The following is a 13,700-nucleotide window of genomic DNA, read 5'->3' as shown; positions in this document are numbered from 1 at the left end:
CAGCTTGGAAAGCATTTCCCCCCAGCAAGCCTGAGATCAGCAGGTCGCTTATTAGTCATTTCTAGGATTTAGAGTCAGAAGGACCTTCAAGGTCTCATCTCCCCCATATCTTTCCCTTTTGCGGAGAAGGAAACTGTAGCCCAAATGAGAGTGACTTGCCCACTGTCCATAGTTCCTAGGTGTGAGAGCTAGGATAGGAACCAGGTGTCCTGACAAGAGTTGATGGCTCTTTCCACTACCTTGTCTGTCCTCCCAGAGCTGTGGAGGAGATGAAGCAGGGATAGAATACTCGCTGGGCCACCCCAAATCTGGCTGAACAAGCTATGGTTTCTCCTCTTCTTTGGAAAGTCTGGTCTCCAGTTCCCCCCTCCCTTTGGGAGAGGGGGTTGCTGGTTGCTATGGCAACACCATGTTAGTGGCAGTCATACCTGCAGTGGTATAGAATGGATGTATGTGTGCCCACACTGCTGTGCGCCAATATGGAGAATGGAACACTGTCCCCGAAACACTGTGAGAGAGAGCACACGCATCCTCGTGGGCTGGTGGGGAGTTTGTCTGAACAGATACATCATGGCTAGAAACATGGGCTTGGTGGCAAGGGAGCGTGGGCCAGAGCCTTGGACTCACAGTCCGGGGATGTGGGCACATATCCCAGCCCTCTCACTTCTGAGCTGTGCGACCCTGGGTGGGTCAATTCTCTTTTTCTGAGTCTCCATTTCTTCTGTAAAAAGAGAATAATCATCCTTCAACTACCAACTTGCCTGGTTGCTGTTGTGGAGGGGGGAAGCCAGGGAATTGCTTTGAAAACCTCAGTGCTATAGGCGAGTCAGTGGACTAAGGGATGATCTCCAAACTCATGACCAAGTTGTAAAGTTGGCAAACCTAGACTTTTATGCCTTCAGGCTGTAATAATAACAATAGAGGATATTTATTGGCTCATTAAGGTCTATAAAGTGCTTATTGTGCACATTATCTTATTTGAGCCCTACAACAGGGTCCTAGAAGCATTATTATTTTCATTTTACAATAGAGAAAAATGAGACCCAGGGCAGGTGGGTGACTTGTCCACAATCATATGACTAGGAAGTTGTCAGAGGTGGTATTTGAACCCAGCTCCAGATAGTTGTTCTGCCACACCACCCTGCTGCTTCTAAGTCACCCCCATCCAGTTCTCCTTTCTAAGTTCAGTGCACCACCCATTGCTCTCAAAGAATTCTTCTCCCTTCTCCCAACCCATCTGTTCTCAGATCTTTCCTTCCCACATGAGCTATCAATAATTAAAATGGAATATTTGTCACTTAACAGGGATTAAGCCTTTGGAAAAAATGGATGAAAATCTAATAGTGGGATTCAAAGCATCAGGGAGAAATTGGAGAAAGATTGGAAAGGGGATATTGGGGATCCAGCATCCCTGAAATTAGACCACTAGGACAAAGTCTGCTCAAGGGGGAGGGGGTTGGAAATGGAACTCTAATGGGCTGGATCCAAAATGATCAAGGAAAGCTAGAGCTTTGAGCCGAACACAACATGAAATTTAGTAGGAATCGATGTAAATTCTTCCACCTGGGTCCAAAAAAATCAGTGCGACAAACATGTGAGAGAGACCTAGGCAGATAAGAGTTCTGAAAGGAATCTGGTGGTTTTAACAGAATGCAAGCACATTATGAATTAGGAGTGTGATGGGACAGATAAAGTGTTAATGCCATCTTGGGCTACATTTAGAAGGGCACAACATCAAGAAACAGGGAGGTGATCATTCCACTGAGCTCTGCCCTCATCAGACCTCAGTTGGAGTGCTGTGTTCAGTTCTGTGTGGGCTCTGGAGTTTAAGAACACTGATAAACTGGAGAGTTGTCCAGAAGAAGGCAGCAAGGGTGGTAAAGGGTCTTGAGGTCATATCATATAAGGACTGGTTGTAGGAACCAAGTCTTTTTTTTTCCTTTAAATTAATTTAGTTAATTTTAGTTTTTAAAATTCACTTCCATAAGTTCTTGAGTTTTAATTTTTCTCTTCCTCCCTCTCCTCCCCCACTCCCCAAGAAAGCATGAGATCTGATAAAGGCTCTACATATACATTCTTATGAAACATATTTTCACATTAGTCATGTTGTAAAGAAGAATTAGAACAAATGGGAGAAACCATGAGAGAAAAAACAAAACAAAAAAGAGAGAGACCAAATAATATGCTTCCATCTGCATTCAGACTCCATAGTACTTTCTCTGGATGTGGATAGCATTTTCCATCATGAGTCTTTTGGAATGATCTTAGATCCTTGCATTGCTGAGAAGAGCTAAGTCTATCAAAGTTAGTCATTACACAGTGTGGCTGTTACTGTGTACAGAGTTCTCTCATTTCTGCTCATTTCACTCATCATGTTTATGTAAGTCTTTCCAGGCTTTTCTGAAGTTCACCTGCTCATCATCTCTTATAGCACAATAGTATTCTATCACAGCCATATACCACAACTTGTTCAGCCATTCCCCAATTGATGGGCATCTCCTCAATTTCCAGTTCTTGGCCACCACAAAAAGAGCTGCTATGAAAATTTTTGTACATATGGGTCCTTTTTTCCTCTTTTTATGATCTCTTTGGGATACAATCCAAGAAGCAGTATTATAGGGTATACACATTTTTATAGTCCTTTGGGCATAGTTCCAAATTACTCTCCAGAATGGTTGGATCAGTACACAACTCCACTAACTATGCATTAGTGTTCCAATTTTCCTATATCTTCTCCAGCATTTGTAATTTTCCTGCTTTGTCATGTTAACCAATCTGATAGGTGTGATGTGGTACCTAAGAGTTGTTTCGATTTATATTTCTCTAATCAATAGAGATTTAGGGCATTTTTTCATATGATTATGGATAATTTTAATTTCTTCCTCTGAGAACTGCTTGTTCATATCCTTTGACCATTTATCCATTAGGGAATGATTTGTATTCTTATACGTTTGACTCAATTCTCTATATATTTTAGAAATGAAACCTTTATCAGAGACATTGGTTATCAAAATGCTTCCCCAATGTACTGCTTCCCTCCCAATTGCATTGGCTTTCTTTGTGCAAACACTTTTCAGTTTAATGTAATCAAAATTGTCCATTTTGCATCTCATAATGTTCTCTGTCTCTTATTTGGTTATAAATTCTTCCATTCTCCATAAATCTAACAGGTAAATTATTCCTTGCTCTCCTAGTTTGCTTATGGTATCAGCCTTTATATCTGTACCCATTTTGACTTTATTTTGATGAACAGTGTAAGATGGTGGTCTATGCCCAGTTTCTGCCATATTATTTTTCAGTTTTCCCAGCAGTTTTTGTCAAATAGTGAGTTCTTGTCCCAGAAGCTGGGATCTTTGAGTTTATCAACTAGTAGATTGTTAATAGATAGTTAATAGTCGTTAACTACTGTGTCTTGTGTACCTAATCTATTCCACTGACCTACTCTTCTTTTTCTTAGCCAGTACCAGGTGGTTTTGATGAAAGCTGCTTTATAATACAATTTAAGATCTGGTATGGCTAGACCATCTTCCCTAGCATTTCTTTTCATTAATTCCCTTGATATTTTGAACCTTTGGTTCTTCCATGAATTTTGTTATTATTTTTCTAGTTCTATAAAATAAATTTTTGGTAGCTTGACTGGTATGGCACTGAATAAGTAAATTAATTTAGGTAGAATTGTCATTTTTATTATATTAGCTCAGCCTACCCATGAGCAACGATGCTTTTCTAATTATTTAGATCTGACTTTATTTGCATGAAAAGTTGAACCAAACATATTTTTAAGCTAAAGGGGGAAATAAGAACTGTGTTCAAGTATTTGAAAGGATGGCATGGGAAAGAGAGATTAGATTAGAGGTTGGCCTCAGAGGGCAGAACCTAAAATTATAGGGGGAAGCTGCAAAGAGGCTTTGCAAAATCTTTGCAGCAAACTCAATGGATGGCTTTCTTCATGAGATAATGGCTTCCCCTCCCTTGGAGGTCTTCAAACAGAGGACCATATGTGGAGCATCTTATGGTAGGGATCTCTTATGGATGGACTGGACTACACAACCTGTGATTTCCTTTCCAGCTCTGGATTCCGTGACATGCACTCTCACGTTGTTTTGAAGTCTTACCTTATATGTGCATACTGAATATCATCTGGCTAGTGTCCATAATGAGGAAAGGACAATAAACAAATCCAGTCTTTTTGTTTCCACTTACCCTTCTTTTCTTAAAGCCACCTGTTTACAAGAAAGCTGTTAACTCTGTCTAAGTATGTTTGCTGAGCCTGGCTCCCCTGTGGGAAATGCAGAGACTTGTGAAGTTCAGACCTACTTATGGAAATGCAAACGTATTATCATTTACCAGTGGCTAGGAGAGCAGCAGAAGGCCTCCCTTAACAAGAAGCAATTAGCCCTGGGAGTGGGAGTCTGAAAGGAAGCAGGTTTTGAGTTTGTTCATTTTTCTTGATGAACTTCAGATATCAACTCAAGATCAGTCTTGAGCTACGATCTCTACACGTAGCACACTACACACACACACACACACACACACACACACACACACACACACATTTACATATTTCTCTTTAATTCAGTCACACCAATTAAATGTGAAACTTTACCCAACTGTTCTCTTTAGATCCTGGTTCTCTGTCTCTGTCTCTCTCTCTACAAGGGACCTAGGTTCTAGCTCAGGCATGGGGCTGCCACAGGGTATTGGGGGAGGGCAAAAACTCAAGGATAACAAGAGATAGGAGTCTTTCACCCTAGTGTTCTTGTCTGACATTGTGGGCCAGCTGCTGGTGTCATAATAAAACCCCTGCACGGGGCCGGGGGTTGGGGGTGGCAGAAGACCCTGTTCTAGTTTCCAATCTGCCTTTGACTCGTTATGTGAACTTGGGAACCTGACTTCTCTGAACCTCAGAGTCTTCTTCTGTACATTGGTTTAGACTTGATGGTTTCTGAGATAGATCCCTTTAATCTAGTGCATCATGTCCAGTCTGAGTCAGACCTTAACCTTCTTTCTGGCTTCTCCCAGGTGGCTCACTGAGCTGGCTGCATGAGTCTCAGGGCACAGAAGATACCAGGTTGTCATTTTTTTCTCCTCTATTTTCTTTTTTTCATCCTCTCTTACCCTTTTTGTCAAGAGGTAGGAAACTATATCGGGGCAGCTAGGTTGCTCAGTGACTACAGAGCTGAGCTCATAATCAGAAAGACTCAACTTCCCGAGTTTGAATCTAGTCTCAAATACTTACTAGTGTGTAACCTTGGACAAGTCTCTTAAGCCTGTTTGCCTCAGTTTCCTCATCTGTAAAATGAGGTGGAGAAGGAAATGGCAAACCACTTCAGTGTCTTTGCCAAGAAAACCCCAAATTGCATCATGGAGCATTGGACATGACTGAAATGACTCAGTAACAAAAAGGAACCAAACCATCAGGTGTCAGAAATGAAAGGAACTTTAGGGTCTTTCTATTCTAAGCCCTTCATTGTGCAGATGGGAGAACTGGGGCTCAAAGAGGGGAAGTAACCTTTTTAAGGTCACACTTAAGGAACCCAGACCCTGTGACTCCTATCATGCATTTCCCAGTACCCCACAATGATCACTGGGTTTTTCTGGTCCAGAGACATGGTAGAGAGGTGCCCATATATAGGGGTTGACACAGGAGAGTCTGGGACTTTGAAAGAGAGGATTCTGAGAGGGAAATAGAAGGAAGGAGGGTTAATTTAGAGTCTTTACTGCAGGAAGACTTGAATGACCACTCGCTTTCCCTTCCCAAATGAGCAGCTGTTTGGGCATGATATTTCTAATGTGGGTTTCATGATTAGTGAGATGTTATCAACACACAGCAGTCTATAGTTTTACATGTAATAATTTTCATTTCTTTTTTGGTTTAAGGTTTGTGAGATTTAAGGTCCTGGGTTTAGAGCTGGGAGGCACCTCAGAGGCATCTCCTCATTTTTCAGATGAGGCAACTGGGGTGGAGGGGAGGGGTTGCATGATATACTTATCATCACCCAAGTAAATGGCAGAGCCAGATGTAAAACTCCAAAGTTAACAATGTGCCAGGGTAAATAGTGCAAGTAGTTAAGCCTGGTCTCCAGATAAGGAAACTGAATTTTGACCCCAAAGTTCTGGCTTGGGAATCCAAGCCCAGCTCTGGCATTTCCTAGCTGTATGACCTGGAAAGGTGTGGAATATTAATATCCATGTCCTAGAATATTGTGGTAGTTGATATTTCCTTACAACATCCTTGTGAGTCTTCTCTCTGTGCCTCAGTTTTCCCTTCTGTGAAATAGGAGAAATCATACTTGCACTGGAGCTGTCAGGAGGAAAACTATTATAAACTTTTAAGCATTCTAGTTCAAAGTTATCCTCATCCTCACCCTCCTCATCCTCCTCCTCCTCATCCTCATCTTCTTCCTCCTCCCCTCCCCCTCCTCCTCCTCCACCTCATCCTTGTCATCCTCACCTATGTTCAAATTCCATCCCCAACACTTATCACTTGTGCAACCTTGGGCAAGTCTCTCCCTAAGCCTCAGTTTCCTCATGTATAAAGTGAGAGGATGGTCTCTCTTCCAGCCTTGGATCAATGCATTCTAGGCTTCCATCTTACTAAAGCGTATATTTCTCCCTTGCTCAAGAACCCTTTGTCCAAGGGTTCCCAAACTTTTGGGGTTCCTATGCACTTTGGCTTTTCAGTCAACTTTCCCATGTTCCCTATTCAGTGTGAAGGGAAATAAATTTGAGAGTTTGCCATTCATATGCCTAGAAGAAATCAAATTAAGTGATAGATTAATTTTTCTTTTTCAAGGGAACACCAAAACTTCTGTAATTTAGCACTGACTGAAAATCAATTAAGATATTCTAGAATATTTCAATAGGATAACATGGTGATTATTTACCAAAAATTTCTTGTATCCCCTTGATAAGCTTCTCATACCCTTTGGAGGGATGTATGCTCCAGATTGGGAACCCCCATTTTCTCTAGGATAAAACACAGTTTCCCATTGAAAACCCTTCATAGTCAGAATCCAACTTACCTTTCCATATTGATTTCATGTTGTTGCTCTCCTTCACTTACTCTCCTGCCAGTTAAATTGGCCTCCTTGTCCTTCCCTAAGCTTAGCATTCCATTTCCAGATGCTGCACCTTTGCAAGGATGGTCCCCCATAGTGAGAACGCACTCTTCCCTTGCCTCCCCTTCATCTCCTAGAATCTCTAACTTTATTCAAGGCTCAGCTCTTACACCATCTCCTATAAAAAGGTTTTCTTGACCCTCTCCCCACTTGTTATTGCTCTCTCCCTCCCTCCTGAAGTCATTTCCCTCCTTCATAGAGTATAAGCTTCCTGAAGGCAAGGGCTAGTTCATTACTGTCTTTGTATCCCTAGGACCCGACTCTTAATGAATGGGTTGCCCCATCATCTTCCTCACGGTAATGTGATCAGTACAACAGCACTAGATACCAGGGCTTTTCTTTCTCAAGCGTTAAAATGTATTCTCACTTAAATCACTCATGGTAAAGGTGGGTACAAAAGCAACCTTAAAAGGACATTCCAGGGCTGGCTCATTCAGATAGGCACAGTCTTGTCACCCAATTGTACCTCATTTACATGGTCCTATTTCAGAGCCTGTGACAAATAGAAAATGCTTCCTTAGATGAGAAGACAAACTGTGTCCTAGGGTTCATAGAATTGAAATCCACATCATCTGAGAGAAAAAGAAAATTCAGCTGGTCTTTCAATGTTGTTTGTAAGAATAATAACTCACCTTGCCATAGCAGTTGTGGTTTACAAGGAATGGGCATCTTAGTTTGTTGGAATAAGATTGTTTTTCATTCCTAAAAATGGAGACCTTTTTCTAAGCTCAAAAACAATAATCATAGTAATCATAAAATGTCTGTGCTGGAAGGGACCTTCAAGGTCATTTAGCCTGGAGGCGATCCTAGTCCCCTCCCCATTCTAGTTGTCCTGGTCTGAATGAGCTCCAGCTTCTCAATACTCTCTTTTTAAATGTGGCACCCTGGACTGAACACAATATTCCAGAAGTGGCCTTGCCTAGGGAGAGGCAATCGAGACCATAATCTTCCTCATTTTGGACATGCTACCATTTGCAATGCAGCCTGAGATGCCATTAGCTTTGTTTTTTTAATTCACCATGTTGCACTATTGACTTCTCATTGTTGTCCATCCTTCATTTTCAAAGAGAATCAATGGCATCTTATGTTGAGTTTATGGTCCACTTAAACCCTTGGATCTTTTTCAGGTGAGTTATTGTCTAGCCATACCTCCTCAAACCTATGCTTATGAGGTTGATTACTTAAACCCAAATATAGGACTTTAGATTTTATATTCATTTCCCATTGTTCCTCTTCCTACACCTTTCCCTACTATACTATGAGATTCAGCCTACCAGTCTAATCTATTGAAATTTGGGGGGGACCCTGAGCAGCTAGATTGTACAGTGCACAAAGCACTGGGCATGGGGTCAAAAAGACTCATCATCCTGAGATCAAATCCGGCCTCAGACACTTACCAGTTGTGGGACCCTGGACAAGTCGCTTACCCCTGTTTGTGTCAGTTTCCTCATTTGGAAAATGAGCTGGAAAAAGAAATAGCAAATTACTCCAGTATCTTTGCCAAGAAACTGCCAATGGGGTCCCAAAGAGTCAGGCATGACTGAAAATGGCTGAAAAAATAACACCTTATTCTGTCAGTCCATTTTCCCTCTTAGCTTCCTTATTTCTGAAATTTGTAAGTAATGGCATCTATACCTTCTTCCAAGTAATGACAAAAATGCTAAAGAGCTCTAGGCCAAAGGATGGATTCCTGGGGCACTTCATTAAACATCTTCCTCCAAACTGACATTTACCCACTAATGACTGGTCTTTGAGTCCAGTCATTGAATCAATAAATCAAGGGATAAGCACCTACTATGTATCAGGCACTAAATGCTAGTGGACAAAAGGTAAAGAATGAACACAATTCCTTCTCTCAAGGAACTTGGAGGAATCAGCAAATACATATATAAATAGATACAGAATACATATAAAGATAGATAGTAGACAGGCAGATAGATAGATAGATAGATAGATAGATAGATAGATAGATAGATAGATAGATAGATAGACAGACAGATAGACAGATAGATAGATTAGACAGACAGACAGATAGAAGAGACAGATAATTTCCATCAGGCACTCTGCTAAGCTCTGGGCATATGATACAAGCCAAAACAGGCTTACATCCCAATTTTACGAAGACAAGGATGTTAAATACATTGACAAATATAAGGAGGTTAAGGATGGAAAGCATTAACAATTGGTGAAGATTTTTTTTAATCCTTTCTTAATAAAGGACGTACTATGTGCCAGGGATTGCCCTAATTGCTGGATTCGTACATGACACAAGGTAACTTGCTAAGTGTCAGAGAACCAGACCACGGATCTCTGTGGAGAATTGAGGAGCCAGAGCTCACTCTTGACTGGGGAAGAGGCTTAGGAAAGACTTTGGTGGGGCTGGGCCCTATATAGTGCTTCAGGTGAAACAAGTCTTTCAAGAGACAATGTGGAGTCTCTTCTGACTTTCTGAGGCAGTTTGGCACATACATCCAGTGCAGGAGAAGGCAAACTAAGTCCGAGGCAGATGCGCAGTCCAGTTTGGACAGAGGGAAGTGTAAGTAAAGGGAAGCAATGTGGAATCAAATGGGAAAGATAAGTCTGGAACTAGATTATGGAAAGTTTTAAAATAACAAGCCAAGGAGTTTGTCTTTTAACCTCCGGGAGATAGGGAGCTACATGAGGTATCTGAGCAAGGGTCAAAATGAGTTAATGCTAAGGGCCTTGGGGAGCTTCAACCAGCTGTGTGAAGCAGAGATAAGAGAGGGAAGACCTTTTTCTCTCTCTACCCAAGGTTGTCAGGGCAATCTGAGGAGGCTGTTGGAAGGAGGTGACATCTTGGTTGAGCTAGAGGATGAGTAAGAATTTAACAGGCAAGAAAGGAGATAGAAGGATATTCCAAACTTAGGAAATAGGTCGGGAAAATAAGGAACAGGGAAGCATAGAACATATTGGAGAAGACAGAAAGACAGAGGAACTCTTTGTGTGGCCTTGGACTGAGCACTTCCTTACCCTAACATGTTCCTACTTGGAGTGCTAAGGGGGAACATAATGACATACTTTGAGCTGAATAGACTCACTCCCAGTCCCCCCAGATATCTATCCTATCTCTGGTTCCATTTTCCCCAAACCCCATCTCTACATGAGGATTATTTCTTATCAAAGTCAGTCAGAATGCCTGGGTTCAAATCCCAGCCCCCACACTTCCTAGCTCTGTGATCAAGGATGTGTCATTGAATCTCTCAGCCTCAGTTTCCTCATCTGGGAAGTGGGGCTGATAACAATCCTCACACCACCTCCTTTGCAGGGTTATTGTAGGAAAAGTGCTTTGTAAACCTGAGAATGCTAGAGAAATGTGAGCTATTTTTCTGCTGGATCCGGTCCTGAGGGCTTCCATTGCCCTGGCTGATCATCTCGCTTATCATCAGTGGTCCATCCTCCTAATTTGTCCCTGGGTTATGGGGACTGGGGACAGAAAGCTCCATCAGGCGTTGATGGACAGGCAATTGCAGAGGAGATTTCTCTGTGTTTAGAGTGCTCCGCCGAGCATCAGAGACCGTGCGTTTTAAGAATGACTGAATGTCACAGCTGTCATATTTTTTCATCTTCATAGTCATAACAAGGTGTGTGCGTGTGTGTGCATGTGTGCGTGTGTGTGTGTATTTTCTTTCTCCACCTCCCCCGTTTCTGCTCCCCATGAGGCATCCTCACTCTTCTCATTTCTGAAGAAGCTGTTCCTAGAGTTAGAATTTGGTCCTGGATTTCCCTGGTGGCCTGGGAGCCTGGAAGATGACAGGGGAGAGAGGAACAGGAAAGCCATAGAAGAGTGTGTCAGTGGTACAGATAGGAAACAACACAGGGCAGAAGTCAGGACATAGATCGGCAACTCTGGGACCTTGGACAGCTGCTTCACAGAATCATCCACTGTCAGAGCTGGAAGAGACCTGGGCTGTAGCTGAACAGGGACTCCATGGGGGAGTCAGAAGAACATCTCCTTCCATTTCTAAATAGGCTTGTCCTCACTGTCACCATCATCATTCTCATTTCCAGAGAGATCCTAGAGCTGGAAGGGTCCTCAGAGTCCATCAAGTCTAATCCCTTCATTTTACATTTAGGGAAACTAAGGTCCAGGGAGGCCAAGTGACTTCCTAATCATGTGATCCTGGATGAGGACTCATTCAGCCTCTGCTTAAAGACCTATAATGTAGGTCAGCCCTGTCAGCAAACATTTATGAAGTGTCTACTATGTGCCAGGCACTGTGTTAAGTTCTGGGTATACAAAGAAAAGTAAAAAAACATGGTTCATGCCCACAAGCAGCTGATATTCTAATAGAAGAAATAACATGCAAACATTTATGTACATCATATTATACATACTATATATGTGTAAATATATGTAATAAATGTAAATATACATGTAATACATATTAACGTATAATGTATATTGTGTATAGTATATTATACATATATGTACTATATTGTGTTATACATGTATGTGTGTGCACATGAATCTCCATACACATATATGGGAAGTAATTTTAGAAGGAAAGCCCTAGCAGAGGGGGGCATTGGAAAAAGTCAGTTCTGTGACCATCCTCTGAACGCGTTCCTTTCTTTGGGCCTCAGTCTTCTGACCTATCAAAATAAAGGGTTAGACTAGACAACCTTTAAAGTCTCTTCATACTCTAGGATTCTATGCATCCTGTTGGGGAAATGTCAGGCATTGTGACAGATCAATACAGAAATGCCTTCTCAGAATTGACATAGAATCGTAGATCAATCCATCTACAAGCAATTATTAAGCATCTACTCTATGTCATGGATACAGGTCTGGAAGGGTCCTCAGAGGTCATAGAAGCCAACCTCTTCTTTTGACAGATGAGGACACTGAGACCCAAAAAGGTTAAGTCACTTGATCAAGGTCACACAAGTAGAAAAAAAGCATCAGAGATGGGTTTTGAATCCAAGTCATCTGACTACAGAACCAAAGTTCATGCTAGTCTACCCACTGCTAAGTTCAGTCCTATCATGACAGCCCTACTATGGAATTGTGGGTGTTTATAGCATTACAGGTTTCAAACTAGAAGGGACTTTAGAGGTCATCTAGTCTAATCCCCCCTTTTACAGATGAGACTCAGGGAAGGTCAAACAAGTAATACATTTCTTCTCATTTTGCCTCAGTTTCCTCATGAATCAGAGAGAGAGAGAGAGAGAGAGAAAATGATGATGAATTCCTGTCTCACAAAGATGCACAGAAAGGAGTGTGAAATCTTAGGAGAGTCAAAGGGGTCATAAATATGTAGAGGAAGCTCTGAAAGGAGGGTGAGGAGGGACTGCTTTGAGATGAGGTCCCCATTCTCCACACATCTCATCGCCAAGGAATGGGAGTAAGCAGGCAGTTTCAGCCAGCGAGGAAAGGATCAACCACCTCCAGCCCTCCTGGAGAAGATAGATTGGCTGAGCAGAAAGAAGGTCCTCCCATTAGTTAATACCTGGTTCATTAAGAATAGCTTTACACCAGCTCATTAAGGCTATTCAGTGGGAGACAAATTGATTAGCAATAACTCCTGGTGCTTCTGTCCTTCAGGCTGGGCTTCTGGTTCTGATGGTCTCCTTCTTAAGGGGCACTGGATCAGGCTCACTCCAAAGCAGGATCTTTTCTGCCCAGTTGGTAGGGTCTATGGCTTTGTCTGCCCAGCTCCCAGGGCTGGACCCAATATTACCCCCCATCCTCATCTTCCTCAGCTTCCTAGCCTTTACCCTCTAGCCCAGTCAGACTGCTCCGATTGTTACCCAAACATGAAAACAACATGTCAGAGTCCAAAGATCACTAGACTCAGTCAGGAATACTGACTGTGGGGTCCCTCCACGTCCTAAGAGGCCAAACCCAGAGTTCATCTCCTCTAGGAAGCCCTCCATGATCACCCCATCTCACAGTGTTCTCTTTCCCTCTGTGCTTTTATAGTAGTTATTGATCATTCCCCTGCCTGGCACTTGGCACACCCTATCATGAAACACCTTCTGTTTTCTTATCTTATACTATTTTTTTTATTTTTTCAAATGTGCACAAATTGCTTCTGATACTTAAGGGAAAACAGTGTATCTTTCCTTTCTCCTATATCCCTAAGTGAACCTAGCACAGGGTTGGGGATGCAAGTAGAGTTCAATATATATGCCTATTGTTTGCATCAATCAGTTCAAGGATCAGAGCTGGTCCCAAGTATGCTCTTTGAGGGAAAGGACTTTATTATTTCTTTTGCCATTGTATCCTTAGTGCCACATACAGTAGTGCATGTCTTGGTAATGCTTGACTTGTAGTCTTGGTAATGCTTGATTGGTCTCCAAAATAGCCTTAGGGGTCCCTGTAGTTTCATAGAGCTAGTATATGTGAGTCCTATCTGATTCATTATTCCTTTCTTTCCCCCTGACTCTCTAGGTAAATGATCCTGCTTCTATATTCTTATTGTCATCTCATCAACACTGCTTTCATTATTATCATCCATTGTCAGCATCACCACCATCATTATCACCAACATCACAGGAATGATCATCATCACCATCATAAAAATCATGGTCATCTCCATAACTCTAATCATGGTC

This window comes from Notamacropus eugenii, chromosome 1, assembly GCF_028372415.1.
Source record: "Notamacropus eugenii isolate mMacEug1 chromosome 1, mMacEug1.pri_v2, whole genome shotgun sequence".
Lineage (NCBI taxonomy): Eukaryota > Metazoa > Chordata > Mammalia > Diprotodontia > Macropodidae > Notamacropus > Notamacropus eugenii.
This window is presented reverse-complemented; position numbering follows the sequence as displayed.